This window comes from Macrobrachium nipponense, chromosome 26 (genome assembly GCF_015104395.2).
Source record: "Macrobrachium nipponense isolate FS-2020 chromosome 26, ASM1510439v2, whole genome shotgun sequence".
In the NCBI taxonomy this organism is placed as follows: Eukaryota; Metazoa; Arthropoda; class Malacostraca; order Decapoda; family Palaemonidae; genus Macrobrachium; species Macrobrachium nipponense.
The window spans coordinates 7,907,515-7,930,511 of record NC_087215.1 but is presented as its reverse complement, the minus strand read 5'-3'; positions in this window follow the sequence as shown (position 1 = coordinate 7,930,511).

Here is a 22,997-nt window from a genome sequence, read left to right as displayed (position 1 = left end):
ATAATATAGGAATATACAATGCCCTCGTAACTTCTTGCATTCTTCACAGTTTCGGATACGCTTTTCATTGCACAACCTATGATCCAGATGCAAGAATGTGAAACAATTCTGATGCCGTATCAGGATTCGAACCCGCATCCAGTGTATCAGAATGAGGTCACTTTGCCGACCTGACCACGAGAAGGGATACAATGTGTGTTACCGCTAGCACATACATAAAAACTATACCCTTGATAGACCTATCCTTACCATCGTAGCCAAGTGGACTGCCGTTTGTATTGCTTTTATATACATACCATATATATAATATGTATATATATATATATATATATATATATATATATATATATATATATATATATATATATATACTATATATATATATATATATATATATATATATATATATATATATATATATATATTTATATAGATACTACATATAGATCACTTTGTACCTGATACAACCACTCCTGATCCCAGTCACGATTATGAAAACAAATGACTTGTAAAGAATACCTCTTTTCTTGGTTAAATTATGAAGAGTCTATTCGACAATTCGACTGACGTTAAAAAAAATGGCAATTATGAAGTGAAGAGGCTGAATGGAGAATGTTTTAAGGACGATTTTGAAAGTGGGATTAATTCAGTCCCCAGTGGGGGGGGGGGGGGGGATTAGGGACAAGAAGTTTTGTTTGTGACTTCCTGGTCTGAATTAGACTGCCGCTTCAGTCATCTGCCACGATAATATTAATTATTACTCAATCTGAGACATTACAGCTAATATGGATTAATGCTGAATCTGAGACATTTACACATAATATTAATTAATTCTGAATCTGAGACATGATTCAGAGATGAATCGGATCTGCTACTGAGAGATTTAGTATAACTGGCTAACACTCGCTTACCTGGCACAGGGGACACGACCTGGATTCAGAACTGATGAGGCTTTTGCTTTCGGCCAGTCTCCTCTCTGTCCTCTTTTTTCAGTCCCATTTGCTGAAAAGATTTTTTCCTTATTAAAATTATATAGAAAATAAGACTTCTTGAGAAACATATGAAGAAATTGCGATTACTTTTCACCTGTTAATTTCCCTCAACTGCCAAGCTTTGGAATTCTTGTCCTGATTTCTGCCCCCATCTATTTTCCCTTATCGTTTTTCATGTTTTTATCTGGCCTGGGATACAAAGAGACATTTGGATACCCTTACCATCGGCCTCTGCTCTTATAAAAAAAAAAAACTGAAAATGCTGAAGAAAAGATGCATGAAAATCCTGGAGGGAGAGAGAAAGGAGAAGAATGAGAAGGGAATTTGTGGGACTGGAAATTAGACTTCGGGGAAACTTTGCAATTAATGTTAAGGAGAAAGACGATCGCTGCTCTTCGCTTGGGAAAGAAACATAAAGCTTTGATAAATGAGGGTAAGTGAGATAAGACCGGAAAATTGAAAAGGGGGTTTGAGAAAATGAATGGGACCAAAGTGATAGTGGGAGGAGAGAGAGAGAGAGAGAGAGAGAGAGAGAGAGAGAGAGAGAGAGAGAGAGAGGAGCGATGGGCCACAGGCAAATAAAGGAAGGAAGATTTACGAGTCTTAGAAAATTATTTAATGTAAGACAAGTTGTGGTTGAGCAGAGAAAGCAGAAAATTTGCCGATAAATGAAAATGGAAAATAATGAAGGACTCAGGGGAGGGAAGGCGAGGGAGAACCAGTAAATAGATTAGATGTTGGTATAGCCATTGGGTGAAAGTAAAGTGAAGTGAAAGGACAAGAGGGAAAACATGGCAAATGAAGGTTATATTTGATCGTGTTTCTCTGACGTCGCTTTCGATTCGATGCACACACACACACAATCTGTCACTCCATCAAAATTCTCTCTCTCCTCTCTCTCTCTCTCTCTCTCTCTCTCTCTCTCTCTCTCTCTCTCTCTATATATATATATATATATATATATATATATATATATATATATATATATATATATATATATATATATATATGATAGATAGATTAGATAGATAGATAGATAAAATGTGCATCAATATCTTAGATCTGTGCCATGATTTTGTAGAACACAAACTGTCTAATAAAGAAAAGAATTACCGTCTTAATTAAGAAAAATTGTAATTCAAATTGTCTATCTACATAATGTAAATTATGATAATATTAAGATTTGTGAAATATTACACATACTTCACACGGGTGTCCAGATTGTTCAAAATATTATACATTTTTCCCCTCTGATATCCCTTATTTTAATATTAGAATAAATGCTTTTATTTTTCATATGATAACATTTCTGCGCGGATATTGTTTTGAATTAGAGTTCTAATCGGTTTGCCAGTAGAGAGATGGAATTGTAATCTCATTACTGAGCGTGTTGTCATTTTCATTTCCTGGGATTTAATCGCCCCGTCCCCGTGAAAGTGATCATGTGTATGAGCGGCCTTAGTGTAGCATTTTAGATTGAATCTCTCTCTCTCTCTCTCTCTCTCTCTCTCTCTCTCTCTCTCTCTCTTTCTCATGTATAGCTTAGAAACACGACGATTGCGAGGACGACTAATAGAAACATTTAAAATACTGAAAGGCATAACAAAAGTAGACAGGAACCTATTTACATTAAACGAAAACCAGACAAGAAATAATGGATAGAAACTTGAACTGAGAGATACAACACATCCCATTGAGGGAACTTCTTTACATACAAGATATGTGAGACGTTGAATAAACTGCTACCAGAAGTTGTAAACAGCAAAAGCATGGAAGAGTTTAAAAGAAAGCTAGACAAAAATCATTAGGACAACTGAATGCACAGTAAAACCTGCTCCTACAGATAAGTGAGCACACGATGTCTCCTCGGAAGGACTAACAAGTCTTTGAGACATAATAATCCTTTGTAACCCCTTGTAATAACACAAAAAAAAAATATTTTTTACCCGGAACTGGTTCTGCTCTTTCCTCACTCCGTCAGTCAAGTAACAAGTACTAGTTTACAGGACTGTAAATAGATTGTTTCATATTTAATAATAATAAAATTTATTCACTGATCTTGCCTTCCATGGGGTGTCTTGGAAATGACAATTTCTAATCGCAAAGGAGCGCGCAGGGCATTTCTGTTGCATTGCAATGTCGGGGTAGCGAACTTGGGTCATATCTCTTCCTGTTGACTGGATCGCTTCTGATGCTGAGAGAGTGATGGTTGTCCCTGGAAGGAAGGTCCCTTCCACTGCGATGAAGTGGAGGTACTACTTGCGAGTTGTGTGTGTGTGTGTGTGTGTGTGTGTGTGTGTGTGTGTGATGTATGTTTGTAGACCTAACTAAATAAGCAGGTGTCCTCATATTGAAGTGATTGTATTTCAGATTGTAACAAGTTATGGGCATGTCTTTTGACCTGGGAAAGAGTGTAATGTCTAACTCTAATAACACAGCAGGCTATGAATTACTATATTCACTGTACAGTAATTTATGATATGCTTTATTACAAAGAAAGTAGAGCATAACTTCTTTCGTTAAATAGATAAAATATCGTTTTATCTGAGGGTCAAATGATAAATAAGAATAACAGAAGAAAACCTTGTATATGAAAGAACAGAGAATGATTTATGGCCAAAGGATCATTGTTGGTTTGGGTACCTCTAATGAATACAGTTCCAGAGAAGAGGCTTTGAATACCTTCAAAAAATGAATTTGCGTGACTATCGACAGCTGAAGTTATGCAATTATAAGATGATAGCTCCTTTCTTTCTTTCTTTCTTTTTTACGAATTGTTCTACTCCGAATTCAAGAATAAAAGTTAACTAACTTGAGCTATTTTATTTTTTAAAGATGAATTATCTTTTTAGAGATAATTAGATTATCATTGGAATAAGAATCACTTACACTTCTACTATACACTACAAGCATATATACTATACATATTAAGGGGTGTTTTAGGGCAAGAGCCAGGGCCCCCCAAAAATACAAGCCACAGATACTGTCTTATTGATAATTTCCACTTTTTCTTCATTCTGCTCGGTACACGGACTATTCCGTACAATGATATCATTGCTGTAAGATTAAAACAAGATATTCTAATAAATGAAACACTGTAACAATTCAGACTGAAAAGACAATATGCTGCCTGTTGGTACGTGTTTAATAATAGAACGACGAGGGACCTGTTTAGTGAACGCATCACAAAAAACTATCCTTTATGTCATGGTTTGTGATGACCATTTCCACGATGCAATTTAGCAGGAAAATATGACTGAAAATTTAAATTTGGATTTGAGATTAATACCATTTTTATTGGGTGGTATTTTTCGAATGCGATTTTGAGCGATATTAATAATCGACGGTGAAGTTGTGCATTGTTTATTGAGTCGGGGTTTTAATTTAATATTCATAGTTTTGGCCGATGAGCGCTATTTTTTGCCATGGCCGGGTTATTTGTGGTGGAATTAATACCCACGTGATTGCTGGATTGAGAGGAATGTCGTTATGTGGAAATTTGCCGTAAAGGAGATGAGGAATGAAAATATTTCTGGTGGTCATTCCCTGGGCAGTGATGCACATTCCACTTACCGTTTCAAAACAAGAAAACAATGAAAGTAAATGCGGATATCCATTTCAAGCAGGTACTTATGGTAGCGATTTTTGTTGAGGCTATTCGTCTAGAATGGTGTGGGATAAATTCCTTGTTTATTTTGAACGAATTATGCACCGAAGCCAAGCTAATTATGCAAGTCAACGAATAAGTAGTTTCGATACTTATGATTTTATTTGGTGGTAATGAGATGTTTCGCGTATTCATCGCTCTCTCTCTCTCGCTCTCTCTCTCTATCTCTCTTCTCTCTCTCTGCTGTAGCTCAGTGATAACGTTTCACCTCACAGCTGGTCAACCGTTGTTCTAATCCAGGAAGGAACACAAGCGTACGTTCCCTAATAAGCCATTGCGTCTATTGACTCAGTTTGTGGATTATGTATCTAGTCGTTAGTCAGTTGTTGTGGGTTGCACGTATTGTGAGGAGAGAGAGAGAGAGAGAGAGAGAGAGAGAGAGAGAGAGAGAGAGAGAGCGAAATAACAGACTTCAGTGATCTGTGGTTGATTTCATAGAAATATATAGAAACCCCAAGCAATGTGGAAGAATTTAAGAGATGTGGGTATCGGGAATGACATGCAAAACTAAGAGAACTTGACCCTCAGTGCACAAGACAGGATGTGACCAAAAAAATCAACTGTCTTCGTAGTTCCTTCAGAAGAGAACTACGAAAACTTGAAAGCTCCAAGATGTCTGGCAAATCACCTGATGACATATACACACCCACTCTCTGGTATTTTGAAGACTTGATGTTTATTTGTGACCAAGAGTTGCCAAGAGAAAGTACATCAAATTTGGATTGTGTTGATGAAGAGGTGAGTTGTATGATTTTATCGTGTTATGTATCTATCTATATATCTATCTATCTACCTATCTATCTATATATCTGCCTAATTACGTATCTTACCTTATTTATTTACTTAATTATTATTAATTGTTTAATTATTTAATTTTGTTATATATTTATTTATTTAATTATTTATTTATTTATTTATTTGTGCATTTATTTATTTATTTATTCTTTGGCATTGGGTAGATGATGTTAATCAGCTTTATGGTCACTTTGATATAAGGATTTAAAATGTTTCCTGACTTCTTATTAAAATAATTTGCAAATTCATACAAATCTGGATTACAACATATTATTTTTAATAAAGATCCTAAATGGCCGCCCTGGATCTGAGAAAGGGTTTAAACTTGAGCAAGACAGATCTAAATAAAGGATTTTATTCAGGAATTAGTAAAAGTTACCATAATGGCCGTATTTATTTATTTATTTATAATTTTGGAAGAAACAAAATAGTAATGAAGGTTACTAAATTTTAGTCATTCTCGAGGTGCGCATTACTCACTTAACCATAGGCATAACTTACCTATTTTCATTATTTATATGAAGTCTCTTTGCCTTGCTACAACACCCACATTAACAAAGTAATCCTTAAATCTATCTCTTACTACTTTTGCAACCTCAGGATAATTTCGTGAGCCTGCCTCTCTCTCTCTCTCTCTCTCTCTCTCTCTCTCTCTCCTCTCTCTCCTCTCTCTCTCTCTCTTACAGTTTTCAATCACTGGGATTGTAATTAGTAGCAAAACATTATATGGTCATATTCTCAGATATATTTCAATGTCAGTTATGGATACAGTTTAGTAGCATATATATATATATATATATATATATATATATATATATATATATATCTGTATGTATGTATAGAATATACATATAATATATATACATATGTTTTAGATAATATATATATATATAATATATATATATAATAATATATATATATATATATATATATATATATATATCATACATATATGTGGAAACGAATACTTGCAATAATCGGTTGGAGAACAAAATCCTCCTTTACATCATTATCTGGGAGACAAAACTATACAGATCATTTCGAGAGAAATACTATTTCCAATTTTATCTTCTAACGACAAAAATGATCTTCCATGAAGGAGATTTCCTCAGCGTCTCCCCCAAATGAGTTCTTCGATTCCCCCTCCCCTTCCGAGATCGCAGGAGAGGATCTCTCTATAAGCACTTCCGCCTGGGCTGTATCAGGGATTCCCGGTAATTAATTCATCAGTTAAATTCCGAATTTAGGCCGGGATTAGCCAACCCCCCCTCCCCCCTCCACCCCCGGCCCGGGAAGCGAGAGACCGAATGGTGATGGACGAAATTGTGACCCATTGCAATTTTCTTAATGGGTTCAAATGCTGTTACTTAGGGCTTGTATCTGCCTGTCGTTTCCGTCATGATCTAGCGAATATACATACATAAATAACCTTTTTTTTTAGAGTTAGGAATTCCTGTAAAAAGGCGATGCGTTATATAAATGAGAGCAAGTTTCTTTTTTGCGGTTTGAAGCTACATAAAAGAACTTTTTTTTTTTAGAGTTAGGAATTCCTGTAAATAGACAAAACATTATAGATTGAGAGCGTCTTTTTTGTGTGGGGAGGGTTGCCTTTGTGTTGATACTGTATTTTTGTAGAGACTTCTGTAGCGAACCGTTACATGGAAGGTTTTTGTAATAGTGTGAAACTTACTGTGATTTTGTCTGGGTAGATATTTGTAACGAATTTCGTTCGTAGCTCAACATTACTTATCATGACGTAGCAAAATTAGTCTCTCTCTCTCTCTCTCTCTCTCTCTCTCTCTCTCTCAGATACCTCTACGTAAATCCCCTGGACTTAATGGCATTCGCTAAAACCTAATGGAACCAGTTCGTTCTTCACCGCGACTATAGCCATCCGTTTTTCATATAGGTTTTATCCAAACGTAGAAAAACGAGTTTTACGAAAGAAATGTGCGGTTTGAGAGTAGGCTGGTTCAGCTAAAATTTCTGAAACAAAAAACGGGAACAACAAACAATCTTAATGGATTCCTTTATCTCTTACGGACCCATCTGAGAGTTGGATTCAGTTATTTCCTCGTTTGTTTTCATTTCGTTTGAGTTGAGTTGAATATAGAATTTAGGCCAAAGGCCAAGCGCTGGGATCTATGAGGTCATTCAGTGCTGAATTGGAAAGGTTTGAAAGGTGCAACAGGAGGAAAACCTCAAAGCAGTTGTACTATGAATCTAGTGTTTGGAAAAAAGAGAATATGAAAGGAGGTTCACTAAAAGGAACGAAAGTGGTTGCAGCTAGGGGTCGAAGGCACGCTGCAAAGAACCTTCAGTAATGCCTACCGCATGAGGTCCACTGACGACACTACCCCCTACGGGGTTTTTCATTTAGTTTGTTGTGCTTTATCCTTTCAGTTTTGACCGAAGGTGATTATTCGTTGATTTTTCATTGCTTGGTCATTCCCTTCCCCCCCCCTCAATCTTCAGGTAGTTTTTTTTCTGTATTACATTCTTATACACTCTTTTTAGTTTATTTATCAGGGGTCGATTTGATGTTAAATGTTATTGCCGTGTGAGGAATATAATTCGATAATCAAATTTCAAACTGCTTCGTTGCGGTCGGATCTTTGGTAATCAACTGGCGTATGGGGACAATTCCTTTATGTTTTACCTATTGGAGTCATTAAACTCCCTTTAATTTATTGATAACAACGAGTTTTTAAGTTCCGCTGAAGCTCTTGGTGGTTAAATAACCATCCATGCCGATCTTTTTCCACAGTGCTGAAGAATTATGATTCGTAGAATTATACCTTTACCTTTATGAGATATTAAGGAAATATTAAAAAGGAAATAAGACAATTGATGATATGACAAGAAAGTGGGGAAACTGCCCTTTATTGTCTGAGAACTGACCACAAGAGTCTTGAAGGAAAATGGTCTCTTAATGGATGGCCACCCCGACCGTGGTGATTCCAAGGTTCTTTCGTTTTCTGCGTGACAGGCAGATAGCGATACCCCAGCATATCGCGAACTGCCTGAAATTGTTTCAAGCAGATAGCGAAATACATTTAGGGACCCGGGGGCCTAGCCTTAAGCACGGTGATAACAGTGACTCACCTTCACTGTTTAGATGTGTTTACTATCAGCCCCTTGGGGATCAAATGTCTCTCAAGTGCACTTCGCTATCTGCAGGAAATTTCAGGCAGTTCGTGAATGCCTGGTTGCGCTATCTACCTGTAACACACACACACACACACACACATATATATATATATATATATATATATATATATATTATACATATACATATATATATATATTATACATATTCATATATATGTATAGGCTGATTGCTGGAGAGCTGCTCCAGGTAATGAATGAAGCGGTGGTGATTGATTGGGAAATAATGAAGGCAACTTGGTATCGACTCAAATATCTCACCCCCGTAGGGGTATAGTGCCGTCAGTGCACCTCACGCGGTGCACTGTAGAGAATATTAAAGGTTCTTTTGCAGCGTCCCTTAGGCCCTTAGCTTCGACTTCTTGCATTTCTTTTTACTGAACCTCCTTTCATATTATCTTTCTTCCATCTTGCTATCCACCTTTCAAACCTTTCTACACTCAGTTTTCCCGTCAGCGCGAACGACCTCATAGGTGCCAGCGCTTGGCCTTTGGCATAAATTCAGCGTCCCATCCATTGCCATTCAAACATCACACAAAAATCTTCCACGAGAAAAGGTTATAAACAGACTCACAGACAGAACATACAGACTGAGCGAAGCTAAAACGTATCTTTCCCCGGAGGAGGTCATAAAACACGAATACACAAAAGACACCCTCGCCCCGACCGTGGCGGGGAGGCGGGGGTGGGTGCCGGGGGAGTTGGTGAGGCGAGAAAACGATGATATTGGAATTCACCAGAAAGGTTATAGCGACATTCCGTGGCGAACTGCAGGATGATTCTCAGCGGAAGAAGGGCGAAGAATAAGAAGAAGAAATAAATGAATATTATTATTATTAAAGAAAGGAGTTTTACCAGTCCAATGAGTCAAACTTGACTCTCACAGGGCTGGCCCGCAAAAGATCGGGATATAAATAATTCTAAAAAAAAAAAAATAAATAAATAAATAAATAAATAATCAAATAAATAAATAAATATATATACATATATATCTATTTATCTTCAAATATAGTACTAAATCTAAGTTGAATAAATGAATGAATAAATAAATATATATATGAAATCTAAGCGATAAAAAGAATTAACTATATATTAAATCTACGTAATTTAAAAGAATTAGTAATAAAATAAAAATCTCAGGTAAAAACAACTTAAATTCTATCAATTAAACGTGTATTCCTTAAAAGTTAAAATTCTAAAAACAGAAAAACTACTGGAATTCAGTTTAAAATGTCAGAAAAACGTTTTTCCGGCCAAAACATATCTCTCTTTCTCGCTTAAAAACCCGACAACAGAAAATATATGTTTTAATAGATAAAAAAGTATCACACTCACTGCACATGGGAATAGTGCCGTGAGGTGTACACATTAAAAATCCATTGGTCAATCTCGTATGGCCAATTCGTAATCGAGTCAATATTACCTCAGTTTTTTTGTCGTATTGATTAGATGACTCCCATGGAGAAACAGTTGACTTTAATTGTCTTAATTTATTATTCTAGATACGTTGCTCCACAATCTTTGCCACTTTTCCCATTGTAAATGTTTTTAATAAAGTTATGTAATCTCTAACGGGGAGATTAATATTCCGTTGAGGCAGGTGACGGCTGTTTTAGCAGCATTATCCGCTCTTTCATTTCCAACAACTCCTACATGAGCTGGGACCCCAACATAATTCAATATCTACCCTTCAAGATAAAAATTGTTTAAAAGTTCTTTAATCTTTAATACCAACAGGTTCTTATGGTGAATAGCTTTTGAGGGCTTCTATGGCACTTCGTGAATCCGAGTAGATGATATTTTTCATTTTAAATTTAGTCTTTCTTCATGTGCTTTAACAATATTGATGGCTAGTAAAATGGCATATAGCTCGGAGTGAATACTGAAGACTTTTGGCAATGATAACTGGCTCATTTTCTTCAAAGACACTGCAGCGCTTCCTACAACCCACTGAAAGATTTAGAGCCATCAGTGTATATGGCGTAGTGAGGACCTTTCCTTTGAATATGCTCTATGGCAATTTGTTGATGGTGACTCGGGGTATAGCTAAATTTCTTTGATAAATGAAAAAGATGAGAGCATATTCTTGTTTTTTTCATGATCCAAGGTGGGGGAAAAGAGATGGTCGAATGATGTTCATTTTGATATGTGTTGACTGCAACAGCCTATTTGTTCTAATGGGGAATGGTGGCACATGATTATTATAAAAAAAATATCACTCTGAAAAAAAGAGCTTTTTTTGTAGGAGAACTTGTAGACAGAATATTCAATGCACTCCGCATTGTTACAAAATCCCGATGCAACGACAAAGGGGGTTCTCCAATTTCACATAAAACCGAGAGATTTGGGGATGATCTAAACGCTCCACTACAAATTCTCAGGCTCGGTATTAATATATTGGATCTAAAGACTTCAAAGTTGCTTCAGATCTGATCCATATATTGGGCTTCCATAATCTATTCTTGATAAGACCAATGCCTTATATATCATCAGTAAAGTTGATCTCCTTGCACCCCATATTTGTAGAGATAATTTCATCATTAAGTTAAGAGCACTATTACATTTAGATTTGATGTAAGATACATGTGCTTTCCAATTCAAAATGAGTATCAAAGACCAGTCCCAAAAATTTACTTTATCTTGGAAATGGATTTTTTGTACATTGCCCAAAGTAAGATTTATATCTTGATTCTGTTTCCATCTACTATTCCTATAAACATTATTGCTTGAGTTTTTTTTTCTGCCGAAAGTCTGAAACCAACAGACGCAGTCCAAGCTTGTATTTTTCGAATGGCATTATTTAGAATCTTTGCAAATGACGAAGATTGTTGGATGAATAGTAAATTGCAAAGTCGTCCACATAAAGACTACTTTGCACTCACCCTGTGGCATTTGATCTACTATATCGTTAATTGCCAACGCAAAAAGCGTTCCACTTAAAACACTGCCTTGGGGTACACCCACAGTCAAGCTTAAAAGATTCAGAGTAAAATATTATCAATACGAGTTTGAAATGTTCTTCCATCTGATAAAATTTCTGATAAACAAAAATAGGAAGATGTCCTCGGAAACCGTTATGATGCAAGGATTTTAGTATCGAGTACCTCCATGTTGTATCATATGCCTTCTGAATGTCAAAAAATAGGGCTATTGTGATCTGTTTTCGTTCAAAACCAATCTACGTACATAATTTTCCAGGTGTGAAAGAGAGTCCAAGGTGGATCGCTCCGATTGTGAGCCAAATTGAGAATTTGATAAAACATTATTACGACGCAAGCACCAATTCATCTATAATTAACCATCTTTTCCAGTAATTTACAAACACAACTTGGTTAGTGAAATGGGTCTGTAATTATCTGGATTACTAGGATCTTTTCCTGCCTTAGCTATTGGTATTACTATTGCATGTTTCCATGCCTTTGGAAATAGATGTTTGGTCAAAAAGAAAGATGATTATAGCAATCCAATAGATAGGCCTTGGCTAAAGGGCTAGATTTCTCATCATATCGAAATTTACATTATCTTTCCAGGGGCTGTTGAGCTACAGTTTGATAATGCAAATTCCAACTCTTCTTCAGTAAATCTTATTGTAGTAAATATCTTCTACAGTATCAAAATTCAATGTATTGCTTCTCTTCTTTTAAGGGCTCGAAGTGGGCATCTAAATTATCAATACTGCTTATGTTTTCATATTACGACCGATAATATTAGAGATTGTCTGAGTATCATGTATTAATGAGCCATTATGCATTAATGCGTGTCTTGCTGGTCTGCTGTAAGAACCGTTAATCTTCCTAAATTTCTGCCACACCTTCTGCATAGAAAGTATTATCTGATATGCTTGACACGTATTTTATTTTTGCCATGAAATTATCTTGCCTTTAATTACTTCCTTCCTAAATTTAGCAGAAATCTTATTGAAATATGGTTTCAATACACTAATTTCTATGGCTATGTCAACTAATTTGTTTATTGTATTCCCTAACATTAGGGGACCTGTACTCAAATGTTGAATCTTTTATTTAGGGTTTCTAATTTTCTTCCAATTGCATGCTTTTCGTTTATCAGTTGGGTTAATGTGTCTGACCACCATGGGACCGAATGTTTCAACTGTCGATTTGCCAGTCAGAGGCATCGATTTATCAGCCGCTTGTGTGATAAAATTCACAAAGTCGTCGTTTGTTTTTTATCATGGTCCTGGGAATAATCAAAGGCCAGGCACTTGCCTAGTGTAAAACTTGAACTTATCCCAGTCAGCTTTATTTGTATTATCCGTTGATCGGAGAAGTTGGTGTATGTCCTTATTATGGTAATCAAAATAGGAAAATGGTCACTGTTAAACAGGTCATCTAGGACATTCCATTCAAACCTATCAACAATACTATTGGAACAGAGTGTTAAATCAATTGACGAATAGGTGCCATGAGTTTTTTGAGTAGTAAGTGCTACTCTCTGCCTCATTCAACTATACAGAGGTTGTGATCATTCATCATCTGTTCGACCTTTGAACCATCTGTGTCAACATCAACACAATTGGTACCCCCAGAATGGGATTGTGGGAGTTAAAGTCTCCTAATAATAGGAAATTCTCTTGCCTTTTTGGGGAATACTTTAGGTAAAAATTTTGCAAATTATAGTTACAAGAGGGTTGATTGTACATATTATAAATATTAAAGGAGTTATTATCTAAATGTAATCTAACTCCAGATAATTGAACAAATTCTGAGGTTCTAAAGGACATAGCATCGTAAGTTACTCTGTTATGAATATAGATTGCAGTTTCCTAATGTATTAGCAGAAGGAACTGAATGAGATGCTAAATTGTAATTCCTATGATTGAACGGTATCATTTGTATGCTGTAGCATATTGCAATTGGATTATAATATTTTTTAATAGTCTTTGAATTTCCCCTTGATGTAAACGGGTTTTAAGACCATTAACATTCCATTGGATTACGTATGAATTGTACATTATGGTAGTGGAGGTGGAATATCACTAGGTAGAGTATTGTTTCTGCTTATTTTGCCGGGAATGGGTTTCTGTTTAACTGCAGTAGCAGTATTTTTTGAATTAGGTTTGCTTCTTTAGCTATGGCTCCCTGTTGGTTTACTTCGATTTCGATTCGTTTCCAGAATTTCTTTTGGATTGTGATTAAATTTTTCTATAAATTTTCAAGATGAAGGGGTGCCTGTTGCACGCTTCTTTATTAGATGGTCAACACACATACAACCAGTTGTGGCTTTCTAATTTACCATACTGGTTTTTTATTTTTGTTCTTAGTAAAATTGTCTATTAGATTATTCATATTATGTATATTATATTTTTAAGGTCATTGAATTCGTCTAAAAAAACATCATTACAGCCACAGGACATTTTGTGGGTTGTTTTTATGCCCTGTTGTGTTTTATGGGATATCATTGATTTACTAGTTTTGCCTAAAACTGGTGAGGGATTTATTTCTTCAAGGGGTACATTGTTAGTAAGGATTCCTTCCGCTTCTTGAGAACCGTGTGCATTTGCGTGTACTTCGGCCTTTATCACATGGGTGGTAATATGATTGTCTGAAACATTAAGTTCAGATTCAGACTAGGTTGGGAGTTGAAGCAATGTTACCATTTCTGCTTCATTTGGGTTTGGTACATAGGTAGAAGCCTTTCAGGTATGTATACTTGAAGAGTATCTTCTGCTGGTTTTTGTTAAGTATATCTCATTATTCGATTTTTTTGATTTGGAGGAGTTGTACTTCAAGTACACGTTCTTTTCTTTCTGACTTTGCTTTTGGATTTCTAGTTCCACATCTCCACTTCAGAAAGTTCTTCCGTCTCTTTGGTGCTGTCATCAGTGGCAAGTAGTTGAATCTGTTCTGTACAGAAATCTGCTCTTCTTTTTTAGTTTGATTTTGGGTAGTAGTGTCATTCTTTTTTCCAATTATTCTATTATATGCTGGCGGTTTTGGTAATGATTTGGGAATACCAGCGTCAATGCAAGAATTGGATTCTGATCGACTTGATGAAGAAGTAGAGTTATCAGGAAATCCTTGATTCTGCACCAGACAAGAAAATGAGAAACTTGTATATCATCAGTTTGAATGCTGATTCTTGGATGCTACTTTCCGCATAGTCGAATTATTACCTAAAATATTGTGTTCTTGCAGCTTTATAGGTGATATCATTATTAGCAGTATCTATTATAGTCTGTTCTAATTTATACAGAGGCATTGTCTTGAGTTCGGAGAGTGAGCTCCCTCACCAATGATAACAAAATTTTTCGGATACACAATCTTGGTGGAGGTATCGTGGAATTCAGAAGCATTATGGAATTTGGAACAAATGAAGTCTCTTTTTTCATTGGTGCATTTCCCAATAACATGACCAAAATCATAACAACTTGACACTGCATAGGTCGTGGGTGGAATTTCTTGACAGCAATGCTCAAGTGTCTGACTTTTATATAGTCTGAAAGAGATAGGGTGTGGTAAATATCAACAAGATGGCATTGTTATCTCCTGGTAGTTTTTTTGAACTTTATAAAACAGAAGAGGGCATCTCTTCATATGTCTTCATCAGAAAAAAACTCATATAACAAATCTCTACAATATATTAATCCTTTTGACTGGTGAAGGTGCTGTGAGGATAACTTTCCCAATGCTATCTGAATCGAAGGTTTAAAATTTCTCAATAATACTGCTTGGGATTCATTCCAGCCTTAATTAATAGATTATATCCAAAACGCTTCAAATTTCCTTGAGGAATGGTACCAACTTTCTTCTCAAGGCATTCGTATCCCTTAATGATGTTGTTGCACCCTTCCTTGTACGAAGGGCAACATACCAAATTGGCTCAGGTAATACCCTGGGAGCAATTTTCTGGGCATCACACAAGTCGGAGTACTTTGGAATATAGTCAAATTCAGAATCCAAAACGTTTTTGAATATTATGCAATTTTGCACAGCCAGAAAATCCGCAAATGTTGCCACTTTTGATATTGGAAAGGGCAACCATAGCTTTGGAATGATCCTGAAAAGTTATATATGCTTCAAAATCATTTTTGTATTTTGAGAGTTTCAGCTTCACCTTTCAATCTCTCCGAATGGTTTAAATGAGTGAACAATTTTTCATAATTAGATCAAGTGCAATGCCCGTACAATAACAAGACTCTACAATTTTCATTTGCACCCTGCCAGATTTTTTAATCCCCTGGCATCCTGGGGATGAAGGAATAAATGGTTCCAGTGTGTAAATACTGGAACTGGAGGAAATGCCCTTTTAGTTCCCTGGTCGTCAACGAGTTGTCATTACTTGAAGTCGCTAAAGTCGTCAACAGTGCCGGTGGAGAGTCAGCAAATCCAGGGGAGGGGGGGTCATTAGCCGAATTATCCATAAGAAGGTTTTAGTTTGTTTGTTTAAATGTTTTGTGTTTGTTTGTTTATTTTACCTGTTTGAGAATATTAAGAAAGTATCATACGTTGTAAAGGGCATTTACATTCTCCACTATCGGCAACGTGAGGAAGCATACTTCCCAGATGATCCGCTCCATACCCTACCCGTAGGATCGCATCAAAACAGTACAGAGGCACAGGTGTAAGCTAAACCCGCCTGTTGGGACTGAGACCATAAATCATGGAATCATCCCCTTGCATCTGTAATGACGGGCTTCCGGCCATAAGCCGAGAGTCCTATTCCCAAAGATTGGATCCCCCTGGATTCCGATGACCCAACCTCCGGAACAGTTCCGCCAAAAGGTCCAAACCATCTTCGGGACGGCTGACGTCATCCTATACTCTCACATATAGCTTTGAATGAAAATCCCTCCAACCGTGATCCCTTCTCCATTCATCAAACCTGCATGATGTAACGAATGTGGAAATATCCACGCTATTTACTAGTAAAAATATTACTAATAGGGTTTGGACAGCAAGAAGAAAGTAGGATTCTAAAAATAGAAGAGGTCGAAATAAAAAAAAGGAATTAGTGAAAGACTAAAGAGAGAAATTTAGATTCGAGACTTGGGGAAAATTTCCCCAAGTTCGAGAGCCCTCTTGCCCGTTCAAGGCTTCACCAAGGAAGAAACATTCCAAGGTGAAGCCAAGAAAACTTCGTCAAGGCATTCTCTCATTAAGAGGGTCTAATTAGCTATATCTATCTAAAATAATACTAGGAGGATCGGTTCTGTCTATATATATATATATATATATATATATAGATATATATATATATATATATAATATATATATATTATATTATATATATATATATATATATATATATACCACCTATCTATCAATCTACGTCATTCATATGTTTCCAGAGCCTTAAGGTAAAACTGAGCAAATGCTGAAGATTAAGTTTACTACACGAGTTTCATAAGCAAATCGGATCTCACATCAAAAGTGGACTTTCCAGACAGAGGAAAATCAGATCTGAATGAAATAGAAGAGTGGAAGGAGTTAAAAGTATAAGCTTGAGGATTCATAGGCGCGTCTGTTGATGATAGACGGAGAGTAATTAGAAGGGCGAAGAATGTTGAGGGGAAGGACATGACAGGATTTTCAGTGAGAGTCAAACAGGCGAGAAACGGACTGATGGAAGAACGAGCAGTGGAGGTTGAGACTTTGAGACCAAGGCTGAGGTTAAGGGTTTGTATATCAGATGTTTACCACGACTCAGATGTCTGGGAAGAGCAAACTGGAAGCAGAACGTCGCGTATCCAGAGTTAGAAAAAATAATGACAGAAGTGATCAGATGAATGAACAGTATTATTACATGCATATGGGTACAACCAACGTCTCCTAGTGTCATGAAAAAAAATATATGAGGTTAACAACCTCATCTTTGCACATCATGCAGTAGTGCAAAAGTCTTAACTGTTAGGCCTTTACCTATTACAGCCCTCCTGGTTTTTTAATCCCTCTGGAATTGAGGTATTTTGCCGCTCCCCGGAGATTGATGATTCTAGATTAAGGAAAAACTCCCCAAGCAATTACACGAATTCATTTCTGCCGAATTCCTCCAGTGTCTTCCTATTAGGATCGTTCATTGGCTTCGTCCCTTTCGATTATTCTTCCATCAAGCTCAATTTAGACTTTATGGTTTGAGCTTCAAGTATGCTGCCTGTATTATGTATGCATTTCGATATATGTATTTTAAATGCACACTTACGTGAACTTGCTCTGTTTATGTATACAAAATTCTCATAAATCATATATTCCATCTCTGGGTTTTGTGAAACCCTCAATAATTTTAAAGTTTCCCCTTTTCCCCTTCTTTTCCGCATTTTAGTTTCCAATGAAGCAATCTTAAAAAAAAAAAAAAAAAAACAAAAAAAAAAAAAAAAAAAAAAAAAAAAAATACGATTCAAGTGAGGTTTTATTTAAGCATTTCACTCAAAATCTCAAGTTTCATTCGTCGGCACAAACGCGCGACCTTCCACAATATGTACCCGAAATTCTTCTCATCTTTCACTAAATCATAATTCTCGTCTTTGTACTTTATTCTTCGAGGGAAATAATTACTTTTGCGCCGATAAAGAACGATAATAATTATTAGTCCAGTATTGGAGATGATTAGGAACTTCGAGTTTGTCCCCTATGCAAGCAAAACTTTCATTTGAAGTTCTTCATTCATACATAGTATACATAGTAATTATAAAAACAATCAGTACGAAGCTCATTAGTGTGAATTTCTCGCACACGGCAACTAAATTTATTTTTGCAAATAATCATAATCTTATCTTTTTTTCCCTATTTAAATCTGAGCTAATGCCTCATTAAATGACTAAATACAACCTAATGGGCAATTCTCGTCAGCTCTTAAACCCTGGTTAGACGGTTCAAATGAAGGAAGGGTGATTCCCTGGAATCGATCTCATTGGGGTGGGAGGTGGTTTTGGTAAGGGATGGGGGGTGGAGGGGGAGTATATTACGTCTTAGGTTCGGTACCCTGACAGTAACCCAAAATAGTTCTGGCAGCGAGTTACGCATGGGGTGTTAGTCGACTGTGGTGGGACGCTTCCTGAGATAAAGAGATGAGGCCTGCAACGCCACACCAAAAATGTTTAGCCAAGAGAGAGAGAGAGAGAGAGAGAGAGAGAGAGAGAGAGAGAGAGAGAGAGAGAGGGGGAGGGGGGGGAGAGGGGGGAATCAAAACCCACTTAAAAATCGGGAACCTTTTCTCAAACTTTCAGTAATTGCAGGGCAGTCATCTTCCCGTCATGAATTCTCCATTAATCACCCAGAGAGAGAGAGAGAGAGAGAGAGAGAGAGTAGAGAGAGAGAGAGAGAGCGAGAGAGAGAGAGTCGACTTTGAGAAATGAATCGAATATAATCCTCCAAAGGCCATAAATCACGGTCGAAGGGAAGAGAAGAGAAAAGAAAAGGAAAAATGTAAAAAGAAGGGTCTGCAAAAATAATTTTACTGATATATCATCGACGAGAGAGAGAGAGAGAGAGAGAGAGAGAGAGAGAGAGTAGAGAGAGAGAGAGAGAGAGAGAGAGAGCGAGAGACCTTTATAACCTTCCATTAAATCTAATAGGCCAAAATGCGTTCTCTTGCTTACAAAAATATTTAAATAATTAGCAAATTCTATTTTGACACTTGTCTTTTATGTTATTTAAAGCATTGTTTTCTAGCTTTTGAAATGTACAAAGGCGTCAACGAAAATGGGGATAATCGAGGTGATGATTCAAAATGATATTGGGCAAAAAAAAAAAAAATAGACTAAAAAACACGCATATTACGATATGCCAGTATTCAGGAGAGAGAGAGAAAAAAACAGATAAAATATGTGCTCACGGAAATGTGATGACGAATCATCTCCTGCGTAAATGCAGAAGTGACGCTGAAGCTGAAGGTCTTACGCGAAGCTTTTTACCTGTCTTGAACTGAAGCTGGCAGCTGAGGCAAAAAGGGGGCTTTTATGCTCTGGTACTCCCACCTTCCCCCTAACCTCCTCTCTGTGAGTAAATAATCCGCTACACAAATGGATAGGAAAACCTCTTACATAGACACACCAGCACCCAACCAACCTATCTATCTATATCTAAGGTATATAATAATATATAATACACACACACACACACATATATACACACATATATACACAAACTATATGTATATATATATATATATATATATGTGTGGATATATATATATATATATATATACATATAAATAATAATGTGTATATAAATATATTAAAATATATATATATAGATATATATATATATATTTAGGTATATTTATATGTATATATATTTTATTTTATAGCTAAAATATATAAATATATATATATATATATCATATATATATATATATATATATATATATATTTATATATTTATATACATATATTTAGTAACATCAATTTCGCCATGTAACTTTTTCGGTCATTCACTATTTGATAAGGTTGGGAGGCAGTCCACCGAAATATAGTCCTTAGCTTTAAACCAGAGTGATTTATATACATATATATATATATATATATATATATATATGTATATATATATATATATATATATATATATATATATATATATATATATATATATATATATATATAAATCACTCTGGTTTAAAGCTAAGGACTATATTTCGGTGGACTGCCTCCCAACCTTATCAAATAGTGAATGACAGAAAAAGTTACATTGGCGAAATTTATGTACTAAATATATGTATATATAAATATATAAATATATATATATATATATATATATATATATACATATATATATATATATATCTATATATATACATATATATATATATATATATATATATATATATATATATATATAAATATGTATATAAATCACTCTGGTTTAAAGCTAAGGACTATATTTCGGTGGACTACCTCCCAACCTTATCAAATAGTGAATGACAGAAAAAGTTACATTGGCGAAATTTATGTACTAAATATATGTATATATATAAATATATATATATATATATATATATATATATATATATATATTATATATATATATACTATATAATATATATATATATATATATATCTATGTATATAAAATAAATATATATACATATAAAATATACAATTATATATATATATCTATATATATATATATATATATATATATATATACTAGATATCTACTTATGGATTTCTATTTATACCTATACATATGACTATATATATATATCTATATATATATCTATATATATATATATATCTATTATATCATATAGATATATCTACATACATATATATATCTATATATCTATATTATATCTATATATATATATATATATATATATATAATATATATATTATATATAGCCAAGAGTGAAAAATGAAACAGCCGAGACAAATGGAAGATTACTTAAAAGTAAAAAATATAAGCACAAATTGTTTAAAAAAAAAAAAAAAAAGAGAAAGAAACCTCAGCTGAGACAGCGACTAACAAAAATTCTCCTAATGGACAAGAATAAGTTCTTATATCCTCACAAGCCCAGTCTTAATAATGTGTATAAAAAATGAAATCGTCTACTCTTGCTTTTAAGGAAATCCATTTTCCATGAAAGTCAAATCCAGCGTGAAAGGCGACTGGAGGATTCTGGGAAAAATAATATGAGAAAAGAAGAAGTTCTGTGACTCGACCTTCTTCCGACCTTATTTCAAAATATTGTCTTTGCAATAGAGAGACTTCTTCTTCTTCTTCTTTCTTCTTCTTCTTTAGGAGGCTCCTTGTCGTTTATAAATGACTCGGAAGCGGATTTTATGACGGAAAGGGAAGATGTTTTTGTGTCCAATGTTTCATCTCGTGTCACAAGGAATTTTTTATTATCAGAACTTACGCATTTTGGGTTTATTAGTTTTATATCATTTACATCAATTTTATATATTTTATATCTTTTATATCTACTTTCTATATCAAATACTTAGCGCTTTTGTTCATCGGAACAAACAAAAATTATACAAAGAATGTAATAATTTATGATACTTGGCTTTCAATGCAATTCAAATAAATAAAAGCATATTCATACAAAACGTCTGCATACAAATATACACATACGTAGAATGTGTATATTATATATATATATACAAGGTGTCCATAAAGTCTCAGTACCATTACAATACATATATATATATATATATATATATATATATATATATATATATATATATATATAGATATATATATTATCATATATAAATATATGTATATATATATATATATATATACTATATATATATAATACTATATACGTATATTATATATATATATATTATATATATATATATATATATATATATATATATATATATATCAGCCAGACAAACTCTCCCATTTAAAACGAAAATACTTTTGGCCATTGCGAGATCATGGGAAATATGCAGGTTGCAGATCGCAGCTGTGTAATGAAAACATAAGCCCTCTCTATCTATCATATCTCCTCTCCATCATTCGTCCTCGAGAATCGAAACAAAATAAATATAAGGGAAATTAACTTTCAATTCGCCGAGTGACAAAACAAAACAAAAGCCAATATGGACGCGATAAAATATATCGATATAAACATTAGTTGGGGGAATTCAGCAATAAAACGACGAGAATTTATTTTCGGTGAAAAATGGAAAGATAAAGGAATTTGCAAATTAATGTTGACCTTTGAAAGTTGCATGAGTTCTTATAACTTGGATTAGTAAAACTTGTCAACGGAAAAAAGAAAATGGTTTATATAGCGTCCAACACAATATGAGCACACACATATACAAATACGCGCATATATAAATATATATATGTTTTATACAAACTTGAACATGATATGTGACGGATGAATAGATGAATTCGTTACTCTACTTAAAATAAAAATTAAATCCTTAATTGCTAAAAGAAAGAGTCACGTGAACTGGCCACCGGATGTAAAGAAAACACACTAATCTTTTCACGTATGAAACACCTCTCTCTGGAAACTCTCTCCTCTCTCTCTCTCTCTCTCTCTCTCTCTCTCTCTCTCTCTCTCTCTCTCTCTACTTCAACTTCCGCAAATGACAGGACTCACCCTCCGTAGCAGAGATCTGTATCGCTATCAAAAAGAGAAATATAAATTTTCTGTTGACATTATAGACGCGGGAGTGTTCTCGTTTTTGTATATGAACTAATCCGTTGATTCCTATTCGCACACGAGAGCTTTGCTTTGAATGAAAACACAATTTTGTGAGATTCTGGGGTACTGAAAGATCCTTGGTGTATATATCCTTTTGGAATAGGAAAATTTGTGATATACATAGAAAAAACATACAATTAAATTGATCATCAGCAAACAATAAGGTAAAATATTTGAACGAAACTGTACTGTATGTGAAAACAATTACGGAACATTATCACAGAAAAATGTATGAAAAAAATTACGGA